Here is a 7,428-nt window from a genome sequence, read left to right as displayed (position 1 = left end):
GAAACAGCCTGGGTAAAACCAGGGTGCTGTGGAAAACATATCCCACAAAACAAGTCCTTTCTCAGGCTGTGTTTTTTTCCCCCACTTTAGTTCAGCTTTGGTACTGAACTTTCCATTTTCAACTGACCAACATAAATTAAAGGCAAACATTGGCATGGGGAGGAAAGATGGAGAAAGTTGACCATTTCCCTCAGGAGGTCAGCCACAAATTCCTGCTGTTGTCTGAGAAATGATGAGCTACTCTTTGGAGACACGACTTAGATCATTTGGTGTCACAGGGAAAGTTTTCAGGCGTTTCAGCAAGACTTGAAATATGCCATCTTTTTTTTTCCCCCTTTTTTTATAAATATAGTTTTAGACTATGTTGTTGGTGGGGTTTTTTTTTCCCCTTTTAATATAGTCTTCCCTACAAAAAGCCAGTTGTTCACGGTGCTATTTCCTTTGGGCAATTTTACAAGAAATGTTCCCAGCTTGCTTCATGCCACTACAAATATCTCTTTACCTCAGAGAAAAGGGCACATCACTCACTTTTTGCAGGCCTAAACTAATTTGACTGCCCTGAGCTCGAAGAGCTCTGGGTGACAAAGCACATCAAGGAAAATGTGTCACTACCCTTTCATCATTCACTGTTCATAAATGTAGCACAAAAATCTATTTACTCTAAAAGGAATATCTGTCGTGGAAATTGGGGATCCCAGCCCACCCCGCTGAATTTGGAGACAAATATCCAATCAAATGCAAACCCAAATTGTGAAGGATGGAGGATGTAGAAGATCTTGTAGGTGACATTTCCAGACAGAAGGAAAACAAGCCCTCAATTCCACCCAAAATGATAAATAAGGACTGGTTTGAAACCTTCAGCAGAGGCTTTTCTGCTTTTCACATTTACTGCGGCTCCTGTCTGACGGACTTAACAGATGCAACACCAATTTAGAAGGGATGAGCAAAATGGTTCAAGACACCTTAAATGTTCATCAAAAACTCACACGAAGCCTGAAATGAGCTTTCTGCTGAGGTTCCTAAAGCTGACTTTTTAAATTCCTCCTCATCATGTAACGGCTCTGGCCCCACTTTCTTCCCTGGACTTCATCCAGGGAAAGAAGTCAAAGAAATTTCTTCTGCTGAGATATTTATTGCATTTGCTGTTCGAGGAAGTATTTGTAACTTGTTCAAAGTTCAAAACATCACCTCAAATCTTGCAGGCTGACCTATGAACCTGCTGCAGATCCACTTCTGACGGTGTAAAATCCAGGTTTGAAGCTTTTACAGTTATTTTGGGGGAGGGAAGAAAGGTATAAATAAGTGCCATTACCACAAATTCTAATTTTTTACAAATGTCTAAAACCAAATAATTCCCCCAGGATATTGATGCTGTGCTGGTCTTTTGCTAAATTAAATCAAATCTTTCTTTTCTCTGTCTCCTGTAATTACAAGAGGCTTCCCTTTGACACAAGGGAGCTGGAGGCCAGTTGGGATCACCTTATTTTTTATCTCTTGGAGAACTATAGGAAATCCCACTGGCAGGATGCTGGTGGATTAGCCAATAACCTCAGCATAGTTTTAATATCCTTGACTTAAGTAATAATCTCCAAAGCAGGTTCTGTAGAGGGTTTTTTTAACAGATTTATGCTTCACTCCTCACATTTTTCAATTACCCACACCCAGGGATATTTAATGGTATGTAAATCCACCAGCAGTTTCTGAGCCTACAGATTATTTAATTGAAAAAAGCATCTGGGGACAAGGGGAAAATCCTTCCATGAACTCACAGGCCCTGCTTCCCACTCTATCACATCCTTTGAGACCCAAAGGAGAGGTGCTGAAACAGGGAAGAAAGTGTCAGGAGAAGGTCCCCGAGCACTGTGGTGGCTGTCAGACCACCCTGTGTGCATCCAGAGGTCAGGGATTCAGCCCTACCACTCAGAGCAGACGGGAGCACATTCCCAAGCAGAGAAAAACAGCAAGGACTGCATTTTACCTGATTAAAACAAGGTCTTTTGCCTTTTTTTTTGCGAGGAGAGAAGTACTTGGACAATGCTTTTGGGCACAGGGTGTGGCTCTTGGAGATGGGGCTGTGCTGGGCCAGGACTTGGATTTGATGATCCATGTGGGTCCCTTCCATCCCAGCATAATCTGCAATTTTACTTAAATTATAGGAATGATATTAATGATGGAAACAGCACCTGCAACACTAATTGAGGTCACAAATTACTTGCAGTTCCCCAAATCCCAGTTTGGAGCACAAGACTGGGACTCACCTCTGATAGCAGGTTTGGGAGCAAATATTGATCATCACCACTGCAAGGAGATGATGGTCCTGAATCCTTCAACATGGACATTTCTTGGAAAGGTTTTTCCACACTCATTAGTATTTCCAGTACATTTATTTTAGTGAGAAAAGCAGCATTTTCTGCCAATAGTGCTTCTAGGAATATTTTCCAGTGGCTCAGCTGAGCATCGCCGAACAGACAGAATAGGGAAGGTGGGTATTTTCTGTACAGTTTGTGAAAAATTTATGCTTTCTGTCTCAGGATGTAGGTGTGAAAGCTTAATCATAATAAAAAGGCTTTTTTATGGACACATTAATGAATGACAGAGTGACAGCCTGTGGTGGTCAACAGCAAAGCCATCAAACATGGAGCCCACTTGTTTTTTGGTACAAGAACAGACACAAACCCTTCTGCAAGAAACCTTTATTCATTTCCAACACGACTCCTTGGCTGGGGCAATCTGGCTTCAATTTGTTTTAAAGGTGCATTATGAAGCTGGAGCTTGAAATTACACATTTACAGTTTGAAAGCAAAGCCATCCTTGGGCGGGAAGGAACTTGTAATTTTGTCAAATTACACAGAAAATGAAATTGGAGGAGCAATAAAGTGCCTGAAATGAGGTAGTGAAAAGTCCCACAATGAAATACCCCTATTTGCTGCACATGCAAAAAACCACGTTTCCGTTGCCTTTACTTAATTTTGCACATTTCTCCACAAGCAATAATGACAGAGTCTTGTTTTCACTTTTAAATACACGGCTCTTTGTTTAACTGTTTTTTATGTCAAAATGGGTGGATAACCTTTCTCAGTCGCATTTTTATCCTTAAATGTTCAAATTCAAACAACATAATTTGGTTCAGACAGGTAAATAATTCTTATTCTTAAAAAAAAAAGTATAAAAATCAGCTGCCATGAATTAAAATCCATTTTTCCCTAACCCCAAATAAACATTAGTCAGTCTGCATTTGATTGTAATAACACACTTGTCATTTCAGATATAGTATGTTGGAAGGTTTGGGTTTTTTTTGTTCCTAAAGGCTTTATTGGAATTCCTTGAGCTAAATTTGCTGTGGGTTTATGATGGCTTCATTAAAAATCAGAAGCCAAAAGGATGTGGAGGACTCTGAAGGGTTTGTAGTAACACAAAATGGAAATAACTTGCAAGATTTTTCATTTTGAAGCTGCTCCTGTTTCACATGCCCTCAAATCTTGTCACACAGTAGTAATTTGAGGCCAAATGTGAAGTATTAAAGCACTTAGTAAATTTATTTTGAGTTGAGATTCATGTGCAACGATGCTTCTCCTTTACTTGCCATAAACCCAGAGTAAATCTTCCCAAATGCTGAAGTTTTCATTGATTTTACACTGTTACAGAGGAGATCTCAGGGCAGATCAGAGCAGAGATCCCAATCCTTAAATATAAATGACATATCTCCAGAAAAGGGGTTTATTCCAAGTCATCACAGTTTGTAATTCAAACTGGCCTGATGCAAAGTTATGGTCACTTTTATAAAGTGTGACTTTTCAGTTCTTCCTTATTTTAATTGCAGAGCAGAGCCCTGAGGGACAAACATGGGCAAGAGAATCTGAAATTTCTGTTTCTGGTTGCCTGTTTCTGGTAACTGTGGAGCAAGAGCAGGTTTCAGGCTTTGGCTTCATCCTGAATCTAGTTAAATTCATAGTAGGTGTTCATTAATTAAAATTGGACTACAATTAGGCTTTAAGTTTTCTGTACTAGCAATGTTTTAGGTCTAAAAACTGCATTCACAGAGAATGAAGTGGTGGGGACAAGAAAAAGTGGGAGTGCACTGCAGCAAGAAAGGCTCAAATTAAAAATTGTGAAAGTTTCCAAAGAGTGAAGGTGACACAGTGGCTGTGAAACAATAAGGAAATGCAGGATAATTCTTCTGGAAAAAGGAAGGAAAGGAACTTTTGACACAAGCCTGGGGTGATAGGAAACAGGGAAATGACTCCAAATTGAACAAAGGTAGATTTAGAAGGGATCTTGGGAAGGAATTGTTCCCTGTGAGAGTGGGGAGCCCTGGCACAGGCTGGAGAAGCTGTGGCTCCATCCCTGGAAGTGCCCAAGGTCAGGATGGATGGGGCTTGGAGCACTCTGGGACAGAGGAAGGTGTCCCTGCCATGGCAAGGGTGGGACTGGATGAGCTTTAAGGACCCTTCCCACCCAAAACATTCCTTGATTTTACAGTTCTGCTTGAACATTTTCATTTTGTTCTTTATGGGTCACAACTTTTGGCTCTGATCATTTTTAGGTCAGATTTTTTACCTTGTCTTCCCATTTTTCAATGAAGTGGCAAACCAGTACCCAAATACATTCCATGTCCAAGGAGCAATAATGTGAGTTGTAACTCACTGTAGGTATTTAGATGACAATTGGCCATGACACAAAGCTTTTAAGGCATAATCAGACGAGGTGAAGGGGAGCAAAAAGTGAACAGAATTAAACACGTAACCTTCTTGCCCAATCACCTCCCAAATCCATCTGTCAGGTATTCCCTAGCCCTCATTTACACGAGAATAAATCCATTTTACTTTCCCTTTCATATTTCACCCTGCTGGAAAGTCGCCCACTCTCTTATGTCAGACCTGACAGGATGTGAATTATCTCCATCCAGCCTTGCCACAACTTGGTGCATGGTGATGTAATGCCCCAAAAAGCCCGGTTCAGGAAAAAAAGAGACAGGACTTATTAACAGGAAAGGAAACAAGCCTCTGTTTGACAACCAGTGGCTGGATATCAAGGGGAGCTTTCTTAGGGGGAAAAAAAATCGTTTATGACCGCATGAATTACAATTATTTATTCAGAGGGAAGAAATGGCCATTGATTTTTAACTAGATTCAGCTGGCTGAGCAACCTACAAAGACCAGGTATTTGGGCATGGATTCCAGGTAGATTCAGACAGGAAAGGCTCGAGTCTGCTCCCTGAGGGATCAATAAAACCACCAGAACTTGAGCATGAGCTGCTGCAAACGCAGCCAGCAACGTTTCCCTGCACTCCCCTTCCCCTCCATTGGGAGAATCTATCGGGATATCACCATCCCACTCCAATAATCCCCTTTTTCTCTTCTTTTTCACCATCTCCTGAGGGTGCAAAGAGCTTGAGTGCAGCCCTGGCTCTGTCACCCCCTCATCCCTTCTCTGAGCCTTTGCAGCCAGGGCTGCATTCCAGCAGCGTGATCTGAAACCGTATCCCTCCAAGTTCATGAAATATTCGGCATCTGTGCGTGTGGACTTGTGAACTTTTACCTTTTACCTATCAGCAAGGCAGCTCCCTTCACCCTTTCCTCCCCTCAGACTCGTTGGAAATGGTGGAGCCCTGATCTCCACTGAGTCATGGAAAGGTCTCCACTGTAGCTCCATGGCAAAATATTCCCTCCCTACCCCATTTCCTTGATGTGTTTCTCATCCTGGGCTAACACTGGAAATATTGGAGGGTACTGCAGGGAGCTCAGATGGATTTGCAGATTAAAGCACATTTGCTCACTTTTAGGGGTGAGCCTGGCAGCCCAAGCAGCTGCCAAATGATGGAGCATCCTTGAGGGTGATGATGAAGTTTTTACAATGAGGGCGGTGAAACACTGGTGTGGGTTGCCCTGAGAAGGGATGGATGCTCCATCCCTGGAAAATTCCAGAACTGGATGGGGATTTGAGCAACCTCATGTAGTGGAAGACGTTCCTGCTCATTGCAGAGGATTGGACTCAGTGATCTATAAAAGTCTCTTCCAGCCCAAACCATTCTGTGATTCCATAGTGGTCCCAGGCATAACAGGAGTCAGAGTGGTCTGAAGAGTCAGTAGGGTTTGTGACAGGACACAGAAGTGGAAGGTGACAAACACATTCTGGAAATGAGGCACATCTATGACACACCAGAGCGTCATTGCACATTAAAAACCCATCTTGAGCTATATTAAAGGCATCAGCTGCTGGAAAGCAATGCAATAATGTGTGTTTGTGTCCCTGTCTTTAACAAATATGCCACAAATGGTCTTCAGCTCAGTCCTTTCAGCTGAGTCTACTGCTATTCCAGAAAGTGAGCAATCAATCATGGACAGCTATCCCCACTCTCTGTAGTCACCCCACGTAATTCCATTTTTTCCAACCATATTGATGCTCACAGATGTGTGGGTTTTACAGAAAGAGTGTACCTACATATACTCGCATTTGATTGCACACCAGGCTTCTTCTGAGCTGCAGAACAGATGCCAGTTTCCTTTTACTTTCCCCTGCCTAATTACAAGCTGGATTTGGCTCCTGGGGAGGTCAGTGTGACTGCAGTGGCCGTGGCCAGACGGATCACAGCGTCAGGCTTTCCCACGCACGGCTCCCCAGCCTCGACCTCGGAACACCCTCTGCCATTCCCAGCCCTCCCTGAAAAATGTGCTGACTCTGAAATCCCCCATCAACACAGACATGCAAGATTTGGGGACGTTTCAGAACAATCCTGAATGTGCTCCAAGGCTTCAGGTGCTGTGATAACCCTGTCCTGTCCCTGTGTTGTCACTTACGCACTTAAATCCGATTGAGGTATTTTTATCTCTACTATAATCTGGTTAAATCTCTGACTCTTAATTCTGGTTCTTTTTGATCCATGGAGAAGCAGAAGAGCTGCAAGTGTGCTCTGGCTCCAGGGTGACTGCAGGGATTTGGGAGCCTGGGTTGTTATCCCTTGTCAAATGCATCTGCAATCCCAGGGTCCAACTGGAAACATTTCTCAGTGCCCCTTACATAATACCAGGTTTTATGGAAAAATTGAACCCTCCAGTAACTGCAGAGGAAATTCCAGAGCAAGCCTACTGACAGACATGTCTTGGAAGTTAGCTAGCTATTTTGGAAGAGATCCAGGATTTTTTTTTCCCCTTTGCTACCCCACCACCTTTTAAAAAATAATAATAAAAAATAAGAGGATAGAATCTGTTTGGAGCAGAGGGTCTTGAAACCCAGGAAACCTCACTGGTTCTTCCCTTTCTTGAGGATATTTGGGAGGAAAAATAGTGCATGCAGGAAAATTGCCATTTGTGAGACAGAAGACTGTCAATAAGAACAAGCTCTAGGACAACAAGGTCTAGACCGTCTTTGGTCTCTACAGTATGAAAATGATGTGGCTTCTTCCATTGAATTTGAGAGTCATTAAAACAT

This window comes from Onychostruthus taczanowskii, unplaced genomic scaffold, assembly GCF_017590055.1.
Source record: "Onychostruthus taczanowskii isolate IOZ18803 unplaced genomic scaffold, ASM1759005v1 scaffold18, whole genome shotgun sequence".
Lineage (NCBI taxonomy): Eukaryota > Metazoa > Chordata > Aves > Passeriformes > Passeridae > Onychostruthus > Onychostruthus taczanowskii.
Note: the sequence above shows the minus strand (reverse complement) of the source record.